Source organism: Hylobates moloch, unplaced genomic scaffold (genome assembly GCF_009828535.3).
Source record: "Hylobates moloch isolate HMO894 unplaced genomic scaffold, HMol_V3 SCAFFOLD_12, whole genome shotgun sequence".
Lineage (NCBI taxonomy): Eukaryota > Metazoa > Chordata > Mammalia > Primates > Hylobatidae > Hylobates > Hylobates moloch.
In genome coordinates, this window is record NW_026652287.1 from 11,235,226 (window position 1) to 11,259,189 (window position 23,964).

General features: G+C 50.1%; 1 long non-coding RNA gene across 1 annotated transcript; it reads right to left on the reverse strand.

The window, feature by feature from the left end:
- Positions 1–4,905: 4,905 nt before the first annotated feature.
- LOC131380716 (uncharacterized) lies at positions 4,906–6,846 on the reverse strand. The gene is made up of 2 exons (XR_009208829.1): positions 6,009–6,846; positions 4,906–5,282 (listed from the first exon to the last, which is right to left on the reverse strand). It is a non-coding gene; the product is annotated as an uncharacterized LOC131380716 (long non-coding RNA).
- Positions 6,847–23,964: the final 17,118 nt, after the last annotated feature.

The window sequence follows — 23,964 nt, forward strand, 5'->3', positions numbered from 1 at the left end:
CAGGGTTTTACCACGTTGGCCAGGCTGGTCTCCAACTCCTGACCTCAGGTGATCCGCCTGCTTCAGCCTCCCAGTGTTGGGATTACAGGCGTGAGCCACCATGCCCAGCCTAAATAATACTTCAGAATGGCAGTTCTACAGATAGCACATGGAAAGGGGTCCAAGATTATAATCAGTGAAAAGCAAGATGAGAGACGGTGTGTATATTTCTTTCTTTCTTTTTTTTTTTGAGATGGAGACTTGCTCAGTCACCCATGCTGGAGTGCAGTGGCATGATTTCGGCTCACTGCAATCTCTGCCTCCCGGGTTTAAGCAATTCTCCGGCCTCAGCCTCCCGAGTAGGTGGATTACAGGCTCGTGTCGCCACGCCCGGCTAATTTTTGTATTTTTAGTAGAGACAGGGTTTCACCATGTTGGCCAGGCTGGTCTCCAACTCCTGACCTCAAATGATCTGCCCACCTTGGCCTTCTAAAGTGGTGGGATTACAGGCGTGAGCCACAGCACCTGGCTGGTGTGTATATTTCTGTGATACAATAATAGAAGAAAATAAGGCTGGGCGCAGTGCCTCACGCCTGTAATCCCAGCACTTTGGGAGGCTTAGGCGGGCAGATCATCTGAGCTCAGAAGTTCGAGACCAGCCTGGCCAACATGGCAAAACCCCGTCTCTACAAAAAATACAAAAATTAGCTGGGTGTGGCGGCATTTGCCTGTAATCCCAGCTAATCAGCAGGCTGAGGCAGGAGAATCGCTTGAACCCAGGAGGCAGAGGTTGCAGTGAGCTGAGATCATGCCACTGCACTCCAGCCTGGGCAACAGAGCGAGACTCCGTCTCAAAAAAAAAAAAAAGAAAAAAGAGAAAAAGAAAAAATTGTGGAATATTTCATAAATACAATAGAATCTGAAAAATATTTAACTATACTTTAAGGAACAGTCTCAGATGCCCAGCAGGTGGATTAAGAAACAGAAAGTCACTAGTATCTCTGTTCACATTCCTTTCCTGAATGGTCTTTTGCAGCATTTTGTGTTAATCATTCCTTGCTTTTATTCCTGTTTTGCGACTTATGTATCTGTATCTAAAGAATATTTAGCCTGTAATCCCCCACTTTGGGAGGCTGAGGGGTGGATCACTTGAGCTCAGGAGTTTGAGAACAGCCTGGGTAACATGGCAAAACAGTGTTCCTACAAAAAATACCTAAATTAGCTGGGCCTGGTCTTGCGTGCCTACAAGTCCCAGCTACTCGGGAGTCTTGAGGTGGGAGCATTGCCTGAGTGCGAGAGGTGGAGGCTACAGTGAGCTGTGATCGCACCACTGCACACCAGAGCCTGGGTGATAGAGCAAGACTCTGTCTCAAAAAAAAAAAAAAAAAAAAATTTAGTTTTGGTTTAGGTTTGCCTGATTTTGAATCTTACAGACTTAAAAAAAGAATAAATGGAATTATTTTTGAGTAGGTAATACATCTGTGCGGTACAAAATTCAAGAGGTACTACAGCATCTAAAATGAGATTAAGTCAATAAGTTTAAAATCAGGCACTGTTCATGCACATATGTGGTAAAAATATCACTTTACCAAAAAATAGGCTTTCTTCTCTCTTCCCAGTTCTTTTTCTCACTTTTTGATCTTTCCAAAGGAAATTCTGCGCATACTAAACAATGTATGGGTCGGGCACGGTGGCTCATGCCTGTAGTCCCAGCAGTCTGGGAGGCAGAGATGGGCGGATCACCTGAGGTCAGGAGCTTGAGACCCGCCTGGCCAGTATGGTGAAACCGTCTCTACTAAAAACACAAAAATCAGCCGGGCGTGGTGGTACGCACTTGTAGTCCCAGCTACTTGGGAGGCTGAGGCAGGAGAATTGCTTGAACCCAGGAGGCAGAGGTTGCAGTGAGCCGAGATTGTGCCATTGTACCCCAGCCTGGGTGTTATAGCAAGACTCTGTCTCAAAAAAAAAAAAAAAAAACAAAAAAGCATGCAGATACAGCTATATCCCTTTTGGTTTACTTACATGGTCAGCACAACTTAGTATTATTAGTATTCTGCATCTTGTTTTGTTTCGTTTTGGTTTGGTGATGGAGTCTTGGGATGTCACCCAGGCTGGAGTGCAGTGACATGATCTTGGCTCACTGCAACCTCTGCCTCCTGGGTAGCTGGGACTACAGGCACACACCACCACGGCCAGCTAATTTTTGTATTTTTAGTAGAGACGGGGTTTTATCATGTTGCCCAAGCTGGTCTTGAACACCTGAGCTCAGGTGATCTGTCCGCCTTGGCCTCCCAAAGTGCTGGGATTATAGGCATGAGCCACTGCGCCTGGCTTCACTCCCAATTTTTGATAATATTACTGGGACTTTGTGCAAAGCCGCTCACATTTGCAGTACCTTTGAATCCTTGCCAAATCTCCATGAGGGGCTGTAATTCCCCACCTTTATGGCTGAGGCTCAAAGACAGGTTAACTTGCTTGGCCAAATTTTATAGCTAGGAAATAACGATAGGATTCAAACTCAGAGCTTATAGGAATCCAGAGCCCACAGGGGAGCCCACAGGGTTGCCCACTATGCTAAGCCTCCCTTCAGGGCTGTCCCATAGAAGATGATAGAGATATTCAAGATATTCTTTTTTTTTGAGACAGAATCCCCCTCTGTCGCCCAGGCTTGAGTGCAGTGGTGCAATCTCAGCTCATTGCAACCTCTGCCTCCTGGGTTCAAGCAATTCTCCTGCCTCAGCCTCCTGAGTTGCTGGGATTACAGGTGTGCACCACCACACTTGTCTAATTTTTGTATTTTTAATAGAGACGGGGGTTTCATCATGTTGGCCAGGCTGGTCTTGAACTCCTGACCTTAGGTGATCCACCTGCCTCAGCCTCCCAAAGTGCTGGGATTACAGGCGTGACCCACCGCGCCCGGCAATGATAGGGATATTCTGTGTCTGCACCATTCAGTGCTGTCCCTTCTAGCCCCTTCAAATGTAGGTACTGGGTTAAGGAGCTGAATTTTACGTCTTATTTTAATTAAATTTAAGTAGCTGTAGGGAGCTAGTGTATCCCACCAGACAGCACAGCCTTAGAGTGCTTTCCAGAATTTGTTTTAACTCACCTACCAGACTATACATACCTAAGAGGCTGATTTGACACAGGGTCCCCCTAATCAACCTTCCACAAACATTTGTGGAATGAATGAAGGGTCCATGGGGAAAGGGGGCCAAGGATATCAGCAAAGGTTTCCTAGAAGAGGCCATCTGGTTAGAGTGTGAATGCTTGCAGTGTTAGCCCTTAAACCACTCTCTCTGAGTGCCTGCCAAGGGCATGGCACTGCATAGACTCCTGGGGATACCAGTTGGATATGAGGTTGTCCCACCTGCTCAGATCTTACAAATAAACTTCTCAAGGACAAATAATTGATGATAGGGTAGGAATCCTGAGACATGGATGATCGCTTTCAGATATATATTCTACTGACAGACTCAAGCACAAAGCTGCAATCCCTTATAGCTCTGTTTGCAATAGAAAAAGATTGAAAACCATCTAAAAGTTAGGGAACTAATTAAATCATTCTTGCACCATTTATCTGCCCAATGAAATGCTATGAAATCATTAAAAAGAATAAGGAAACTATATATGCTGATGTGGAATGATTAGATATCCTTAAATTAAAACAAAACAGGGCCAGGTGTGGTGGCTCATGGCTGTAAAATCAGCACTTTGGGAGGCCGAGGCGGGAGGAACACTTGAGCCTAGGAGTTGGAGACCAGCCTGGGCAACACGGCGAAACCCTGTCTCTACCAAAAATACAAAAATTAGCTGGGCATGGTGGTGTACTCCTGGAGGTTGCAGTGAGCTGAGATTGTGTCACTGCACTCCAGCCTGGGCAACAGAGCAAGACCCTCTCTCAAAAAAAAAAAAAAAAATCAGGAGCTATGATAATCATATATGAATATGAGAACAACTTCAATTTCTTATCAAGATTCTGGTTTCTGAGAGCTACATCCAGTGTCCACCCTTTCCTTGGGAAGCTGCAGGTCCATCGTCCTACCCAGCCTTGAGTATGCCCAATCTGCATGCCCCACGCTGCATCTTCTTTTCTCTAGCCTCTCTGTCTTTGGGCACAGAGTTGCTCAATCAACCTTCGATGAATGAAGAATGAATGGGGGTAACTCAGGCAGGATTTGACCGGACCTTTTGTAAGATCGGGCAGGAGGGTCCAGGAAATCATTATTATTGTGTTTCCAATACAACTGGCCTGGTGTTTTCCTGCAAGAAAAAGTACATCTCTGGGATAAGCACCTTCACCTTCTCTCTTTCCTCACCTACTCTCCACTTCTCTGGGACAATTAGCCAACACTGGGAGCTCCAGGGTCTTGGCCCTTCCCCCTTTGGTCCAAAATAACCTCCTCCCCCACTTTGAGCAAATGCTTGGAATTCTTTCAACTGGAGGACAAAGCCTTTCATCTGCCAATTACTGATAAAGAGAAAATGCAAATATCGAGGGGGAAGGTGATTCATCAAGGGCCCAACATTTATTGAGTGGCCACTTAGGACCCGGCAGCAGGGCAGGCATTCTGGGGGAGGCCAAGGGGAACAAACCCCCGGCTGGCCCATTCTTTTCTCGTGTTTGCGGTTTCCTCGAGGTTTGTAAAGGGAGGGGATTAAATTAGGTGACTACCCAGCCCCTTCCCACTCTGACAGGCCGGGAACTCCTCAAGGAGGTGATAGAAGGACTTAACTGTTTTTACACTAAGGTGGCTGCCACTGGACCTTTTTCTGATGCCAGCTTTTGGGGCCACCATGAGGCCACTTGGAGAGAAAGAAGGGCCTCAGGGAGAAAAAAGAATTAATTAGATCAAGAATTCTATTACATATTTTTTGCTTTATTTCACTTAATTCACTTTGCATCACTCTCCAGCCCATGCAGCCTCCTTTGAACATGTTTATTTCATTATGGGGCAATAGTGAGGCTGGTAAGTTACTAAAAAAAAAAAAAAGAGCACGTGATGGCCAAGCCAGGCTGCAGTGTGAGCCCTGGCAGCGGCACATACGCGCTATGTGATCCTGGGTGAGTGGCTTTGCTTTTCTTAGTCCTAATTTCCTCCTTTGCAAAATAGGAACGAACAAGACGATTTCCCTTAAAGAGTTCTTGTGAGAAAGACAGGAACAAATAAAATGGTCCATGGTTCTGGACGGACTGAAGGCAGAACCGGCAGCACTCACACGAAGGGCTACTGATTGCACGCAGCAGCCAATGTGGGCGATTTCAGTTTGGAAACAAATTTTGATGTTTCCCAGCCTCATCCCTGCTTAAAAGATTTTTACAGCTAGTGAACATGAATGAAAACAAACTTCAAAGAGTAGCCTTTGGGGGTAGGTGGGAAAGACTACAGTCAGATAGGACAGGAAACTTCTAAGGTGAGTGAGGGGGAAGCTGTCTCTTAGGACGGCCAATACGATGCTAATAGTGACATCCTATCTCCCGTGGGAAGCCACGTCCTTCCCACAGGTCTGTCTGATAGCCTGGGGACCATATGGGAGCACAGCAATCATTCAGATTCACAATTTCTCTGAGCTTCAGTTTCCCCATCTGCAAAATGACCTGCTCCAAGTATCCCACAGGGTTATGGCGGAAATGTCAGGCTCAAAGCCTGCTATCTACAATGTCCCTTTATCGTCTCCCTCTTGCCATGTCATTTTATCAGCATCTTTACCCCCAAGATCAGGCCTAGCAGGGCGCCGCAGCTGGGGCTGGAGGAATGTTTAGGGCCAGCTTTTCTCAAGCCAAGTCGACCTGACTGTTGCTCATGATGGGAGGACAAGACAACCCAGGACCAGTACTGGGGTAGTCAAAAACACTAGTAAGTGGACAGGGACCTAATGACACCCATGTATGTACGGAGGGTGCCGATACCTCCGCTAAGAAGCCCTATAGGATTCATCAAGGGGCACCAGAGTTCCCGCCACCCATCCCAGAGCACCATGCACCTTTCCACCGACTTTTCTTCTATAAACGACCAACAAGGGCTTACCCTTCGCTCCTGTGCGGGCTGCGTTAGGAGGCGCCAGATCCAATTCTCTTCGTCTTTCGCTCCTGAGCATCTATCTGCTCCCCTTGCCGAGCGCAAGAACCTTTAAAAAATGTCCAACTTCTGTTTCAGGGCTGGTCGCCTAGTAAAGGAGTCCACAGAGGCGGGCAGAATGAATGAATGAAAGGCAACGTCTTCCGGTCAGCTGTGGACTGCAAAGGCTCTGGTCTGGCTGTATTTCCTGTACGTGTGTGTGTCCACATCTTTGAGTGCCGGGAGTTTAAAAGTTAGGCAGTCCTTATAGGTATGGAGCCGAGCTAATTTCCTTCTGAGCCCCCCAAATGCCTCCTCCACATGGCAAGTCCGCAAATGGGGGGATCTGCAGAGGATCACCCCCCACGAAAAAGACATGCAGCAAAAAAGCAAAAAAAGAAAATTATATATACAAAATGCTTTGAATTTGAGTCGGCCACACAGGTAATGTTGGGGGAGGGGTGGATGAAACAAGAGGAAGAGGGGTAGCTCTGGGCAATGAGGGCAGGAACGGAGGTGGGGGGTCGTTTTTGGGGGTGCCAGGCCCCGGGGGCTTTCACGCCAGCATGCTCGGCTTGCATTTCCGCGCCTCCCGCTGAGGCCAGCCGTGCAAATCTGCACCTCCCTCCCCGCCCCCTCCTCCTTCCCTCCCTCCCTGCCCCGCCATCTCCGGGATGCGCCCGCCGCCTGCAACTCGGCCCTCCAAAAGTCAGCTCTGCACACAACTCCCGGGCGGCGGCGGCGCCTGCGTGCAGAGGCGCACTCGTGACCCAACAACAAAACAGCGATGCCACGGCGCTAACGGCGCCCGATGCCTCCCGGGCTCCCTCCCCGCCCCACACCTCCTCGGGCCGCCGCCCCCACCCCCCCAAGCCCGGGCCGAGAGCACCCCCAACTAGCCCGGCAGCGGGCTCCGAGCGCGATCGGCAACAATGTTTACGTTCCGGGGATTATGACGTCGACGCCTCCCCCCCCCCACAACTGCTGAAAATGGTTTCCTAGGACTTTGCAAACGGATCTGCCTAAGTGTTGGTGCAAAACTTTGTAGATCTCGGCTCTGGCTTGCTTTATTTATTTATTTTTTGGTTTGTTTTCTTTGGTCTTTCCTCCTTCCCCCCTCGGCCAAAATGCAGGGGGCAGGAGTGTTGACAATTAATTGGTGAACTCTCCTAAAAAAATGGAGGCAGAGAAAGACTCTGGAAGAAGATTGGTGTGTAGCTTTTTTTTTTTTTTTCCAAATCTGTATCTGGCATTTGATAGATCTTTTTTTTTTTTGGTTGTTTCTCGCTGCCTTTTCTTTCCTTTTCTGTATTTTGCAAGAGGACCGGGAAAAAAATATAATAAATTGCATGCAAAAGGAAGCAAGCTGCTTACTCCTCCAGCCCCTTGTGAGGCTTAGAGTCTCAGACACTTAAGTGGGGAGGTGGTGTCGGGGAAAGGCGTGGAGGGGGGCTGAGCGGGCTCGGGGTTCGCCCGGAATCTGGGGGGCTGCGGGGCCGGGCGCTGGGCGGTGGAGGGAGGAGGCAGGGGGATGCGGGGAGTGGTGGGGGAGTCTCCTTAGGAAGTGAGTGTGCGCGCGCGCTTGTGGGGAGATGAGGCAGCTGCTGGTGCGTTTTGGGGTCTCCGATCCGAGCTTTGTGGCGGGCCGTCTGCCTCTCCCCCTTCCAAGCCCCGATCCTCCTCCCCCCACCTCCTCTTCTTGCACTGGCGGGCGGGCGGCGGGGGCGGCTGGGGTCTCAGCCCTTCCATTTCAGCTTTCCAGCTTCCCCGGTAGCTCGGGGGCGGCTCCAGCTTTAGAAATGCCGCCGGCCCCCGGTTCCGGCTTCCCGGCTCTGCCGCCGCGGCCGCTGGGGCTGCTGTTACCGCCGAGCCGGGCGCCGCAGCGGCTCCTCCTGGGGCCTACATTTGCCCCGCCAGCCCGTGTCCGGAGCCCCCTTCGCGGGTTACATAACCAGGCTCCCGGCCGAGTGGGCAAAGCCCAACACATTTCGGGGGCGGGGGGCAGGGGAGGGCCCCCAGATGTCCTTTCAGTGGCTTCCGAAGACACCAGAGGGGAGTACCCCGTGTAGAGCGCAGCTGGACCCTCGGGGTGCGGGCCCCTCTCCTTGTCCTGCTTTTCAGCATCTTTGGCAATTGCGCAAAGTTGCTTGGGTTGCAATGGTGGGGTGCAGGGGGCGCTCGGCTGCTGCACCTGTTAGTGCTGGGCCCAGGTTGAGAGGCGACCTCCAGCCCCCACAATAATGTCCCGGGCTCTCTGGTTTGGGTCCTCGCAGCGCCCGATTGACCGCCAGCGATACGACGAGAACGAGGACTTGTCGGACGTGGAGGAGATCGTCAGCGTCCGCGGCTTCAGCCTGGAGGAGAAGCTTCGCAGCCAGCTGTACCAGGGGGACTTCGTGCACGCCATGGAGGGCAAAGGTGAGGCGCCCCCTCCCCGGGCCGCCCTCTGCGCTGCGGGCCGAGCGCACGTGGGGAGGGAGCTGCCGGTGGCTGGGTTCGTATTTCGCGCCCGCGTCCCCCATTCCAGGGGATCCGGTGACGAAACGAGGCCGAGCACTGGGGGGGTGGGGTGGGGTGGTGAGGGAGGAGGACAGGCAGTAAGGGGGGCCGGGCATGGGCCTAGGCCCGGCCCGCGCCCACCACCAGCCCCAGGGTGGGCAGAGCCAGGGGGCCGGCGGACAGAGGGACCTGGGGATGGACAGGCGGACCGAGGGAGGGCGGGAGCGCCGCGTCCTCCCCCTCCCCGAGCCGGTCGCGCTCCCTGCGCTGCCTGAGGTGCCGCCGCCTGGCTGGAACTGGGTTCGGGGCGCCCCTGGGGCATCGGGGTGAGGCCCCCCAGGCCTGAAGCCTTCCCAATCCCGTTCCCGCTCGGGGCCTGCCAGTGAGGAACTGGTGATGGGGGCGCGTCGGGTGTTTGGGACGATGCCCCCTTAGGCCTGGGGTCCGCAGAGCCGCATTCCCCCATGGGCTCTGCCAGATTGGATCAGGGACCCCATGCGCCCTGAAGCTGTTGACCTGAACCCCTACCTGGGCCCGAGCTGTCTAGCGCTACAGGGTTGACAGGTTGAAGCCAGGAGTTGGGGTAAAGGGGTTCACTTCCCTTCAGGCTTCTGGGGGAGATCCCTGTCTCCTGGCAGTTTGAAGTGAGGAAATGGTCTCCTCCCAGGCCTGAGACTTGGAGAGCTCTGTTCCTTGTGGGCCCACCCAATTTAGAGCGGAATTTGGGGACGCCTCCCGGGTTTTGGAGACCTTCACGGCCTGGGTTTCTCCCTGGCTCTACTACTAGGAGGGTGGTGGGGGTCACCCTCCAGATGTTAAGGTGACGCCCTGGGTTACGTCTGAGGCCTCCAGAGCCCTGGCCTTCCCAGCCTGCAGCCAGTGTAGCTGCTTGTTGAGGAACCTAGCATTGCCTGTGGATTGGGGTTTTGAACATGCCCTACCTAGCCTTCCCGGGCCCTTCACTCCTTTTTCCCTTTCAGATATTTCAATTTCCTTTAAGTTACAAAGTTTCTATTTTGTTCCCCCCGAGGCCCCTTGGAAAACCTTTCCATCCCTCAGTGAGCTGATAACCTGGAGTGCCTCCTTCCCTCCTCCAGGTTCTGGTTGAGTGGCTGTGGCTGTGGGGTTAGCCCTGAGAAGAGACTCCCAGCTTTGCCGTTTTGCGATTTCTCTTTTGTGCCCATAGCCTCCTGGGGCGCTGGGCTCCGGTGGTGAGGGGTATTTGTTGGGGGAGGGAAGAAGAAATTTCTCCCAGCCTGCCCGGTCCTAGAGCAGGGTGCTAGTCCCAGCTGATTTAAATGTTCTCTGCATAAGTGGAATTTTAATTCCTCTCCTTTCTTCCCCCATTTTTACTGAGTTGAGTCGTTTGGCGGATCCTATGTGCAAACAATATGCAAACTCTTCCTAGTCATTTGGGAGGAATTCTCAGCCCAGGATTTCAGAGCTTTTTCTCAGGCTGATTTGAGGAAGTTGAAGCTGACCCTGGGGGATGGGGTGCCTAGGGTGGGTGGGTCTAGAGGGCCGGTATTCCAGCCAGGGAGAGCTAAAGTGTATCCTTAGATCCGCTGTCCCGGCTTCTTTCAAAGGGGAGGGCCCAGGGCTTTGCTCTTTAATTCAGATCTGGCCCCAAAACTTGAGGGAGGAGCTTAGAAACAGGAGCCCTTAGCCTGGATTCAAAATAGAAGCTTCTTAAACTTCTCTTCCTTTAAATCCTTAGGAATCCCCATTCACTGTGAGCCCCTGGGGATCTGAGCTGCTGAGGTCAGGGCTTTCCCCGGCTTTGGGTTTTGTTCTCTGTCTCTCTTCGAAGGGGAGTTGTCTTGGCCTCCTCCTCCCCCAAGGCTGCCCTGTGAACTGTTTCCCTGGGCTAGCAGCTTCAGTGGCCTGAGGCCTCTTCTGTCTCTCTTCTGATGGTCGGAGAGGCCTTCTTACCTTGCGGATTCCTTTAGTTACCTGAGGATTTGGGGGACATGAGAATTTATCTCAAGCCCCATTACCTTCATATTCAGGGGTGTATGGTTGGGTCAGATTCACTGGTTTCAGAATTGGGGAAGGAAAGAAATTAGAGGCCTCCTTCATCCTCCAGGACTTTGGGTAAGGATTTGGGGACTGTACTAGAAAAACCCTAGACAGAGAGCGAGCCTGTGAATTTTCCTTGGGTCTTGCTATGCCCCCTTTACACAGCCTTCCCCTGGGGAGCCTCCCTCCCGGTTATCCAGCTGAAGCAAGGACTGTGATGGCTACAGCAGAATTTCACTCTTAAGACAACAAAGCTGTGCCCAGTTCCCTAGTTATTTTGGCACCAAATACACAGTTTCCAGGGAAACCGGCTTTTCCCCCCTCCCCTTCACTATGCAGGATATTACAATAAGATTTTCACTGATGCTCAGCTACAATGAGGGCCCTCCTCCCAGCCTCCTCTCTGGGCCTTCAGATCCTCCCAGGTGGCATTCTTCAATTTTGCATTCCCTTTACTTTCTGAGCGCGGCTTGGGATGTGTGTCTCTGTCTATCCCTCTTTCTCAGCAATGGCTGGGGCTCTTTTTGTGCGGGGCTCTTTTGAGTCTTCCTCCCCAACCCTCGCTGGCCTTGGGCTGTTCATTGACAAGTTTGGACCCGTGGGGCATGCTGAGAATGACTGACTGAGTAGGCAGAGGAGCTGATCGTTGGCATGGCTTCTCTTGGGCTTTGCCTAATCCATTTCCCGATCATTTTCCAAGGAGCTTTTGCTGTACAGCTGGTGCCTGCATCTCCTGGACCCCCTGCCCCTTCGTCCATCAGTTTTCTTCCCCTAACCAACAGATCCCGGTTCATTTGCTCCTTCGTGACTTAACCAACTTGTTTTAATTCAAATATCCAAACAGATTTCAACTATGAGTACGTACAGAGAGAAGCTCTCAGGGTTCCCCTGATATTTCGAGAAAAGGATGGACTGGGAATTAAGTAAGTTGCTGAAACTAATCGCTCCTTCCCCCGTCTTCCTCCCTAACATACTTTATAGCTTGGGATGGATTTCTTCCACCCTCTTCCCACCTCTCATCACTGAGAAGGATCTTTTTTCATGATCTGGGAACAGCATCTCCTTGTTCAAGGCCTGACAAAGGGGAAACACTCTCCAAAGACTGGTCTTTTGCAGGGACTTTGGGCAGAGAGAGGACATAGGGTAATTAAGCAGTGTTGACTTTTTTCCCTGACCCACCCCAGTTACACTCAGTGGCCTCCTACAGAGAATTGTACCTCTCCTCCTTCCCCTTGCTCCAGATCAGGAGACTGAGGCAGAGCCTGAGCTGCAAAGAGACTAGCCAGCCTCTAAGCCCAGACCCAGGGCACCTAGATACCTGTTTCTTATGCAGATTCCCACTACGTGTGTTTCCTGGGGTGCCAATGTCTCCCCTTTCTTTGCCTGCCCTGCAGCCTGCCCCTCCACTATGTCTGCTTTCATTCACTGAGATCTGTCAGAGCTCCAGGTGGGGGGAGAGGTCTGGGAGGCAGGCTGGAAGAACAGGTTTGTGCCCCTTGGGCAGGGGTAGGGTAGGAGGCTTGGGGTGTCGTCCCAGGCAGCCTCTCTCCAGCATCTGCTCCCAGACTTGCTCAAGAGTCCATTCCTATGAGTAGGATTTAAACCTTGGGCATCATTGTTAATTAAGAGTGAATTGTAGCCCATATTACCACATCCCTGGAACTAGTACAATGCGTGTCTTTTTTTCCCTCTGAACTTAAAGGTGTCCGTCCCACTTTGCATAAAACTCCTTATGGAGAGTATTTTCTAGAGGATAGAAAGAGACATAGAGAGGGCTATCCACCCTAAAAGAAAGCAGGCATTTGAATGTCTAGCTCTGGCCCTTACCTTTGACCCCACACTTCCAGCTTCCCTGGAAAAATGGGGTGGATGGTGGATGTCCCACCCTCTGCTGAGGTTCACGTTTGAGTTGCCTTTTGGGGTAGGGAAGGGCCTCAGTGGTTCTGGGGTGACCCTTCCTGGAGGCATCAGCTGGTCTACTCTCCCTCTGGATGTTCTCATTTTGAGTTCCCAAACTGAGGGGAAAGGACCACTCTTGGAAAAATGGCTTCCCCCCGGGCCCAGGGTAGAGTCTAGCTCTGTTGTTTCTGGCCTCTCACCAAAGGTCTGTGCTCCTCTTTCCCCAGGATGCCTGACCCTGATTTCACAGTCCGAGACGTCAAACTCCTAGTGGGTAAGTTGCTTGCCGTGTGTGTGCCTCAGACATGCTGGAGTAGGGAAGAGGAAAGAGGTGGTCACCACCTGCCCATTTAGACTTTTAACTGCCTCTGAAAACAAAGTCCCCACAGGAGGAGGCAGGAGCAGGTGTGAGCTGCAACCGTTTCATTCTGGAGAACAGGTAGGGTTGCAAAGTCATAAGAAGCCGTATCAGAGGGCATTTGCCGGTACAGTTTTATGAGGCCCGTTTGGACGCTGCCTCCAGCCTGGGTGTCAGCGATGCAATCTGAGAGCTCTCCTCTGCATTTGTTTGTGGGTTGCCGGGTAAACACTGGGTGCTTTATGATCCGTCATAGACTTTCAGGCTTTCAAGGGGAGGGGCTGTTCCTCCTGCTTCGTTGGGGTTCTAGACAGGCCTGGGGCAGGGCTTGGAACTGCGAGCTCAGCAAATGCACATGAGCTCCCTGAGCACCTGCAGGTGGCTGATGACTTAGTACTCTGGAGACTCGGCCAGTTAGTAGGTGGCATTTCAGATCTTACATGCAGTTGTTCAATCAATCTATTCTTTCCAGAAAAACACTTTTTAGCTACTTGGTGGGTAAGGTCAGAGCTGCAAACACATGGATAAGTTCCCTGCCCTCTTGGTGGGTACGAGAGGCAGTTAAGAAGTAAACAGTGGCCGGGTGCGGTGGCTCACACCTGTAATCCCAGCACTTTGGGAGGCCGAGGCAGGTGGATCATGAGGTCAGGAGATCGAGACCATCCTGGCTAACACAGTGAAACCCCGTCTCTACTGAAAATACAAAAATTTAGCCCGGCGTGGTGGCGGGCGCCTGTGGTCCCAGCTACTCGGGAGTCTGAGGCAGGAGAATGGCGTGAACCTGGGAGGCGGCGGAGCTTGCAGTGAGCAGAGATGGCACCACTGCACTCCAGCCTGGGCGACAGAGCGAGACTCTGTCTTAAAAAAAAAAAAAAAAGAAGTAAACAGTAAACAGTAGGCCGAGGGTGGTGGCTCACTCCTGTAATCCCAGCACTTTGGAAGGCCAAGACAGGCAGATCGCTTGAGCCCAAGAATTTGACACCAGACTGGGCAACATGGTGAAACCCTGTCTCTACAAAAAATTAGCTGGGCATGGTGGTGCATACCTGTAGTCCCAGCTACTCTGGAGGCTGAAGTGAGAGGATCACTTCAGTCCAGGAGGTGGAGGCTGCAGCAAGCTGAGATCGTGCCACTGCACTCCAGCCTAGGTAACAGAGTGATACCCTGTCTCAAAAAAAAAAAAAGTAGGCCAGGCGCGGTGGCTCACACCTGTAATCCCAGCACTTTGGGAGGCTGAGGCGGGAGGATCACAAGGTCAAGATTTCGAGACCAGCTGGCCAACATGGTGAAACCCTGTCTCTACTAAAAATACAAAAATTAGCCAGGCGTGGTGGCAGGCACCTGTAGTCCCAGCTACTTGGGAGGCTGAGGCAGGAGAATAGCTTGAACCCAGGAGGCGGAGGTTGTGGTGAGCCGAGATCGTGCCACTGCACTCCAGCCTGGGCAACGGAGCGAGACTCCATCTCCAAAAAAAAAAAAAATTTAACCAGGTGTGGTGGTGTGTGCCTGTAGTTGTAGCTACTTGGGAGGCTGTGACGGGATGATCACTTGAGCCCACGAGTTCGTGCCTGCAGGCCATGATTGCATCACTTCACTCCAGCCTGGGCAATAGAGCAAGACCCTATCTCTAAAATAAATATTAATGATAAAATGAAATGTCTTTTCTGATGGTGACAGGGCTATGTAAAAATAAACAGAATAATGGCATGGCACATGGTGGGTCTTCATTTTAGACAGGGTGGTCAGGGAGGGCCTCTGAGATGAAGGGGGACATTTGAACAGAGACATGACTGATGAGAATCAGCTGTGGGAAAAGACATTCTAGGCTGAGGGAAGAGCAAGGGCGCAAGGGAAGTGGGGGGATAAACTTGGAGTGCAGAACTGAGTGAGTGAGGGAGAAAGCGGCAGAAGAGGTGGCAGAGACCACGGAGCTGGGATGTGAGGGCCTCCCAGGTTCCTGTAGGGAATTTGGGTTTGACTTCTAGTGTGTTGAAGCCACTGGGGAGCTTTTAAGTGGGTTGAAGGGAGTATCTCTGTGATCTGATTATTTTCTTGGGATGGGTTTGAAACATTTTTATTTAATTTTATTTATATGTTTTAGAGACCAGTCTCGTGCTTCTGTCCAAGCTAGAGTGCAGTGGCACGATTATGACTCACCACAGCCTGCAACTCCTGGGCCTAAGCGATCCTCCCACCTTAGCCTCGAAAATAGCTGGGACCACAGGCATGTACCACCACACCCAGTTAGTTATTTACTTATTTTTGTAGAGATGGGGTCTTGCTACTACATTGCCCAGGCTGGTCTTGAACCATGCACCTGGCCACATTTAAAAAATTGAGATGAGTGGCCGGGCACCGTGGCTCATGCCTGTAATCCCAGCACTTTTGGAGGCCGATGCGGGTGAATCACAAGGTCAGGAGTTTAAGACCAGCCTGGCCAACATGGTGAAACTCCGTCTCCACTAAAAATACAAAAAATTAGCTGGGTGTAGTGGCGGGCGGCTGTAATCCCAGCTACTCGGGAGGCTGAGGCAGGAGAATCACTTGAACCCGGGAGGCAGAGGTTGTAGTGAGCTAAGATCACGCCACTGCACTCCAGCCCAGGCGACACAGTGAGACACTGTCTCAAAAAAAAAAAATTGAGATAATATTCACATACTATAAAAGTTGCCACTTAACCATTTTAAAATGTAGAAGTTGGTTGGGCGCGGTGGCTCACGCCTATAATCCCAGCGCTTTGGGAAGTCGAGGCGGGCAGATCACTTGAGGTCCTGACCTCAAGTCAAGACCAGCCTGGCCAACATGGTGAAACGCCATCTCTGCTAAAAATACAAAAATTCACCAGGTGTGGTGGCACATTCCTATAATCCCAGCTACTCGGGAGGCTGAGGCAGGAGAATCACTTGAACCTGGGAGGCAGAGGTTGCAGTGAGCTGAGATTGCACCACTGCACTCCAGCCTGGGTGACAGAGTGAGACTCTTTCCCCAAAAAAAGAAAAGGCACAAGTCATTGGTTTTAATATATTCACGATGCTGTATAACCATCCCCACTAAATTCCAGAATATTTCTATCACCCCCAAAAGAAACCCTGTATCAATTCCCCCATCGCTGTTAGATTAGCATGACTGCTAATCTGCCTTGTGTCTCTATGAAGTTGCTGATTCTGGACATTTCATTCAAGTGGAATCATAGAACACACGATCCTTTGTGTCTGGCTCCTTTCACTTGGTGTCATGTTCTCAAGGCAATCCATGTTGCAGCATGAGGCAGTACTTCACTCTCTTTCTTGGCTGAATACTATTCCATTGTATGGATAGACTGCATTTTGTTTATCCAAAAACAAATGTTTTTGGACCACATTTGTTGATGGACATTTTGGTTGTTTCTACTTTTTGGCTGTTATGTTGCTAAAAATATTCACATACAGGTTTTTGTTGAACATGCATCTTCACTTATCTTTGGTATATCTTTAGAAGTGGAATTGCTGGATCATGTGGTAACTGTGTTTAACTTACTGAGGAACTGCCAGACTGTTTACCAAAGCAGCTGTGTCATTTTACACTCCCATAAGTAGTGTGTAAGGGTTCTGGTTTCCCTCCATCCTTGTTAACACTTGTTATTGTCTGTCTCTTTGACCATAGCCATGCTAGTGGCTGTGCAGTGAGGTCATTTGCTTGAAGTTTTATAGAAGCCAACTCTGGTGTCCGTGTGGAGGATGAAAGCAGCCGGCCAGTGTGTCAGATGTGTCAGATGATCCAGCCAGAATAATTGACCCAAAAGCATGTTAAAGATATGCAGGCTGGGTGAGGTGGCTCACACCTGTAGTTCCAGCACTTTGGGAGGCTAAGGTAGGAGGATCGATTGAAGCCAGGAGTTCAAGACCAGCCTGGGAAGCATGGCAAAACCTCGTCTCTACAAAAAACACAAAAACGGCCAGGCGCAGTGGCTCACGCTTGTAATCCCAGCACTTTCGGAGGCTGAGGCAGGTGGATCACCTGAGGTCAGGAGTTTGAGACCAGCCTGGCCAACATGGTGAAACCCTGTCTTTACTAAAAATACAAAAAAATCAGCCGGGCATGGTGGCAGGCGCCTGTAATCCCAGCTACTTGGGGAGCTGAGGCAGGAGAATTGCCTGAACCCTGGAGGCAGAGGTTGCAGTGAGCAGAGATTGGCCATTGCACTCCAGCCAGGGCAACAAGAGCGATACTCTGTCTCAAAAAAAACAAAACAAAACAAAAACCCCAAAAAACCCAGAACACAAAAATTAGCTGGGTTTGGTGGCATGCCTCGGTAGTCCCAGCTCCTCAGGAGGCTGAGGTGGAACAGATCACTTGAGCCTAGGAGTTTCAGGCTGTAGTGAGCTAAGATCACGCCACTGCACTCCACTACACTCTGTCAGGGCAACAGAGCGAGATCCTGTCTCAAAAAAAAAAAAAAAAGAGAAAGATAAGAAAAAAGAAAGCAGGAACGGTCCTCCAGCCCCCTCTCCCTCGGTATTTCTGTGATGATCAAATGGAGCGATGAATGTTCAAGTGCTTTGCAGAGGGACAGCTGCTCTGAACTCTGAGGGAGGCTCCTGACTACAGTTGGCCTGGGGAATTATTATGCCCATTTCGGTCTCTGAGCTGCACAGAGGCTTCCAGAGTGTGGTGATAGGGCACATTTGTTATAAGTGACCGAAGTGACAAATGTGACTCTAGCGGTCCTAAGCAAAAGGAAATTCATAGACTTAGGTCGTCAGTTCAGCATATAACCTCCGGGGACATCTATGTCTGGATGCTCCAAAATGATCTTGAGAAGTTGAGTCTGTTTCTCCTTTCTGCTTCCCACTTCGACTCCCTCTTTCTGCTTCATTCTTGGCAGGCTTCTCCCCATGGGAGGGTAAGGAGGGTGGGCGAAGAAGGGGCCCACAGCAGCTTCAGGCGTCTATCCTGCCAGCTCAGGGTCCTTCCCAAAACCTCAGTCATTCCCTTAAATGCCTCTGGATTGGCTCTGACAGTCTTAGCACAGCTTTGAGCCAGACTGGAGCTGCTGGCTGGGGTCAGCCCAGCAGAACCACGTGGACTGAAAGTGGGGAAGCAGTGATTCTCCAGGGTTGCTGGGTGACATAAACACAGCCCTAACAGACCTGACAGTCTGCTTTGGAGGGTAGTGTGTGGGGAAGGCTGGGCCAGCCCTCCTAGTCGTTGCGGGGTCGCAGCCTGTGTCTTCCAGCATCTTAGCTTGCCCTGGGCGCTGCACCACGGGATGTGGCCGTTTGAGAAAGGGATTTGTGCGCTACCAGGTGTTCAGGCCACAACTTGGGGCTGCAGACTCTTCTCTAATGTCCTAAAATCGGGCTTTTCTCCATCAGCAATCTGTTCCCAGCTCCAAGCCTTTTTTTTTTTTTTTTGACAAAAAGGCAGTTTCCATTTCTGTAACACTGTACCCTTAAAAAAACCCATTCATTGAAGTATAATATACATACAGAAAAGTGCACATATGGTAACCACGTAGCTCGATTAAATTTAAGAAACTGAACACATCAGGGTAACCAGTACCCAGAATCCCCTGCGTCTGCCCATCTAGTCTCAGCCCTCCACTGCTAGTGAACCTGACTTCTAGCCCCATGGATGAGTTTCACCTATTTTCACATTTTATGCCAGTGAAATCGTGGAGGATGTCTTCTGTAGTTTTTGGCTTCTTTTGCTCAGCTTTGTCTATATACAATTCGTCCATATTGTTTGTTGTGTGTAGTTGTAGATTTCTTTTTGTGTGTGTATGTGTGTGTGTGTGTGTGTTTGTTTGTTTGTTTGTTTGAGATGGAGTTTCGCTCTTGTTGCTCAGGCTGAAGTGCAGTGGCACCATCTTGGCTCACTGCAACCTCCGCCTCCTGGGTTCAAGCGTTTCTCCTGCCTCAGCCTCCCGAGTAGCTGGGATTGGAGGCGCCCGCCACAACACTTTTGTATTTTTCGTAGAGATGAGATTTCACCATGTTGCCCACGCTAGTCTCAAACTTCTGGGCCCAAGCAATTCTCCTGCTTCGACCTCCCAAAGTGCTGGGGTTACAGGTGTGAGCCACTGCACGTGGCCTTTGTTTCATGATTGGATATTTTCTGAAATGTCTCATCAGGTCTTTTCTCCATTATTTCAAAGGGTTGTCTCTTATTAATTGTAAGGTATATTCGTTTGCTTGGGCTGCCATAAGAAAGTACCACAGATGGGGGCTTCAACAACAATTTATTTTCTTAGGCTGGGCGCAGTGGCTCACGCCTATAATCCCAGCACTTTGGGAGGCTGAGGTGGGCGGATCACCTGAGGTCAGAAGTTCTAGGTCAGCCTGGCGAACATGGCGAAACTCAGTATCTACTAAAAACACAAAAATTAGCCAGGCATGGTGGTGCACAGCTGTAATCTCAGCTACTCCTGAGGCTGAGGCAGGAGAATTGCTTGAATCCGGAGAATGGCTTGAACCCGGGAGGTGGAGGTTACAGTGAGCCAAGATTGCACCACTATACTCCAGCCGGGGTGACAGAGTGAGACTCCATCTCAAAAAAGAAAAGAAAAGAAAAAAAAATGTATTTTCTTACAATTCTGGAGGCAAGGAATCCGAGATCAAAGTGGCAGCAGCTGTGGTTTCTTTGAAGCTCTCTCTTCTTGGCTTATAGTTGGCTGTCGTCTCCCTTCCCTCATGTGGTTTTCCCTTTGCATGTCTGTCCTAAACTCTTCTCCTTTTTTGTAGAGATGGGTCTCGCTTTGTTGCCCAGGCTGTTCTCAAACTCCTGGGCTCAAGTGATCCTCCCACCTCGCCATTGCGAAGTGCTGCAATTGCATGCATGAGCCACGTTGCCCAGCCCCTAAACTCTTCTTATAAGGATTCCAGTCATATTAGATGAGGGCTCACCCTAAAGACGTCATTTTCACTTAATTACCTTTTTAAAGACACTATCTCCAAATATGGTTACATTCTGAGGTGCTGAGGGTGAGGACTTCAACATATTAATATATACATTTTATAGGTAGACACAATTCAGACTATAACATAAGAGTTCTTTATATATTCTGGATGTGAGTCTTTTGTCGGATATATATGGGTATATATATATATATATATATATACCCAGGTGGGGGGCGGTGGCTCCTGCCAGTAATCCCAGCACTTTGGGAGGCTGAGGTGGGTGGACTACCAGAGGTCAGGAGTTTGAGACCAGCCTGGCCAACGTGGTAAAACCTTGTCTCTACTAAAAATACTAAAATGAGAGGCAGAGTGTGGTGGCTCACACCTGTAATCCCAGCTACTCAGGAGGCTGAGGCAGGAGAATCACCTGAACCTGGGAGGCGGAGGTTGCAGTGAGCTGAGATTGCACCACTGCCCTCCAGCCTGGGTGACAGAATAAGACTCCGTCTCAAAAAAACGCACAAAAAAACAAAAAAAACTCCCACTTTGTGGCTTGTCTTTTCACATTCCTAAAAAGGTGTCTTCGAATGAGCAGAAATTTTGTTTTGTTTTGTTTGTTTGTTTGTTTCCAGACAGAGTCTTGCTCTGTCGCCCAGGCTGGAGTGCAGTGGCGTGATCTTGGCTCACTGCAACCTCTGCCTCCTGGATTCAAGCGATTCTCCTGCCTCAGCCTCCTGAATAGCTGGGATTACAGGTGCCCGCCACCATGCCCGGCTAATTTTTATTTATTTAATTATTTTTGAGATGGAATTTCGCTCTTGTCACCCAGGCTGGAGTGCAATGGCACAATCTCGGCTCACTGAAACCTCCGCCTCCCGGTTCAAGCGATTCTCCTGCCTCAGCCTCCCGAGTAGCTGGGATTACAGGTGCCCGCCACCATGCCCAGCTACTTTTTATATTTTTAGTAGAGACAGGGTTTTACCATGTTGGCCAGGATGGTCTCGAACTCCTGGCCTCAGGTGATCTGCCTGCCTCAGCTTCCCAGAGTGCTGGGATTACAGGCATGAACCACCATGCCCAGCCAATTTTTGTATTTTGAGTAGAGACAGAGTTTCACCATGTTGGCCAGGCTGGTCTTGAACTCCTGAACTTGTAATCCTCCCGCCTCAGCCTCCCACAGTGTTGGGATTACAGGCGTGAGCCACCACGCCTGGCCTAGAAGTTCTTAATTTTAACACAGACTATTTAGCTCTGCTTGTTGCATTAATTCTTTTTGTATCTTGCTTAAGAAAATTTTGCCTACTCTAAGGTCGTGAAGATTTTCACGTTTTTCTCAAAAAGCCTTATTGTTTGAACGATCATATTTTGATCTATGGTTCATCTGGAATTGATTTTTCTGTTTGGTGGAAGATGCGGTCAAGTTCTCCCCTTTTTTCCCATATGGATGTCCAGTTGACCCAGCACTATTATTATTTAAAAAAAAAAAAAAAATCCTGGGCCAGGCACAGTGGCTCACACCTGGAATCCCAGCACTTTGGGAGGCCAAGGTGGGCAGATCACCTGAGGTCAGGAGTTCGAGACCAGCCTGGCCAACATCTTGAAACCCCGTCTCTACTAAAAATACAAAAAATTAGCCGGGTGTGGTGGCAGGTGCCTGTAATCCCAGCTACTCGGGAGGCTGAGGCAGGAGAATTGCTTGAACCCAGGGGGGTGGAGGTTGCCGTCTGCCAAGATCATGCCATTGCATTCCAGCCTGGGCAACAAGAGTGAAACTCTGTCTTAAAAAAAAAAAAAATCCTTTCCCCATTGGCAATGAAATCTTGTTTTGTCATAAATGAGGTGACTCCATTTGTGTGGGTCAGTTCCTGGCTGGTGTGTCTATTATGAAGCCAGTGCCACACTGCCTTAACTAGCTTTATGATAGGACTCACTATGTGATAAGTTCTTCAGCTTTGTTCTTTTCCAAGATTTCCTTTTCAGGCCGGGTGTGGTGGCTTAAGCCTGTAATACCAGCACTTTTGGAGACCTAGGAGGGAGGATCGCTTGAGTCTAGGAGTTTGAGACCAGCCTGGGCAACATGATGAAACCTCTCTTTAGAAAAAAATACAAAAATTAGCTGGGTGTGGTGGTGCGCGCCTGTAATCCCAGCTACTCTCCTACCCAGCTGAGGCAGGAGAATCGCTTGAACCCCAGAGGCGGAGTCTGCAGTGAGCCGAGGTCGTGCCACTGTACCCAAGCCTGGGCGACAGAGAGGGATCCTGTCTCAAAAACATAAGAAAAAGAAAAAAGAAAAAAAGATTGCCTTGTCTTGTGACCCTTTGTGTTTCCATATGAATCTTTTTTTTTTTTTTTTCTTTTTTTGAGACGGAGTCTCGCTCTGTCGCCCAGGCTGGAGTGCAGTGGTGCAATCTCGGCTCACTGCAAGCTCCGCCTCCCGGGTTCACGCCGTTCTCCTGCCTCAGCCTCTCCGAGTAGCTGGGACTACAGGCGCCCACCACCACGCCCGGCTAATTTTTTGTATTTTTAGTAGAGACGGGGTTTCACCGTGGTCTCGATCTCCTGACCTCGTGATCTGCCCACCTCGGCCTCCCAAAGTACTGGGATTACAGGCGTGAGCCACCGCGCCGGACCTTTCCATATGAATCTTAAAATCACCTTGTCCATATTTCTTTAAAGGTTGCTGTAATTTTTATTGGAATCTTGTTGATTCTGTGGATCAACTGGGGAAGTTTTTATCATACAGAGTTTTCTATTCAGTGAACATGCCATATTGTTCCGTTGATTTGTAGGGTTTTTGTAGAAGACTTGCATATCTTCTTAGGTTTATTCCTAGGTATTTGATTTTTGGGGGGTTGCTATTTTAAGTTGAGCAATTATACCATCTATTAACAATAGCAGTTTTGTTTCTTCTTTCCAATCTTTATGCCTTTTATTTATTTTATTTTATTTATTTATTTTTGTTGAGACGGAGTCTCGCTCTGTCGCCCAGGCTGGAGTGCAGTGGCGCCATCTCAGCTCATTGCAAGCTCTGGCTCCCGGGTTCACGCCATTCTCCTGCCTCAGCCTCCCGAGTAGTTGGGACTACAGGCGCCTGCCACCACGCCCGGCTAATTTTTTTGTATTTTTAGTAGAGATGGGGTTTCACCATGTTAGCCAGGATGGTCTCGATCTCCTGACCGCGTGATCCACCCTCTTCGGCCTCCCAAAGTGCTGAGATTACATTGGGGACTTGTCTCACTGCAAGTTCCCTTCAGGTTCATCCATTTCCTGCCTCAGCCTCGAGTAGTGGAATACAGGTGCCTGCCACCGTTTAGTAGAGACGGGGTTTCACCGTGGTCTCTATCTCCTGACCTCGTGATCCACCCGCCTCGGCTTCCCAAAGTGCTGGGATTACAGGCGTGAGCCACCGCGCCCGGCCCTTTATGCCTTTTAATATATTTCCTTGTTTTGTTGCACTGGTTGGGACCTAGACACTATACTCTTTGTTGTGGGGGGTTCTGCTCTGTTGCCGAGGCTGGAGTCCAGTTGTGTAATTACAGCTCACTGCTGCCTCAACCTCCTGGTCTCAAGTGATTCTCCCACCTCAACCTCCCAAGTATCTGAGACTACAAGTGCGCCACCATGTGCAGATCATTTTTAAATGTTTTGTAGAGGCAGGATTTCCTTATGTTGCCTAGATTTGTCTTTTAAAAAAATTTTTTTTTTGAGACAGAGTCTCACTCTGTTGCCCAGTATGGAGTGCAGTGGTGTGATCTGGGCTCACTGCAACCTCTTCCTCCCAGGTTCAAGTGATTCTCCTGCCTCAGCCTCCCAAGTAGCTGGGATTCGCTACTTTTTGTATTTTTAGTAGAGACGGAGTTTCACCACGTTGGCCAGGCTGGTCTCAAACTCCTGACCTCAGGTGATCCGCCTGCCTCAGCCTCCCAAAGTGCTGGGATTACAGGCATGAGCCACTGTGCCTGGCCTTTTGTTTTGTTTTGGCTTTTTTTTGGCAGAGTCTCACTCTATCACCCAGGCTGGAGTGCAGTGGTGCGATCTTGGGTCACTGTAACCTCCGCCTCCTGAGTTCAAGCAGTTCTCGTGCCTCAGCCTCCCGAGTAGCCAGGAGTACGGGCAGCCACTGCCATGCCCGGGTAATTTTTGTATTTTTAGTGGAGATGGGGTTTCACCATGTTGGCCAGGCTGGTCTTGAACTCCTGGGCTCAAGTGATCCACCCATTTCGGCCTCCCACAATGCTGGGATTACAGTCGTGAGCCATCGAGCCTGGCCCTC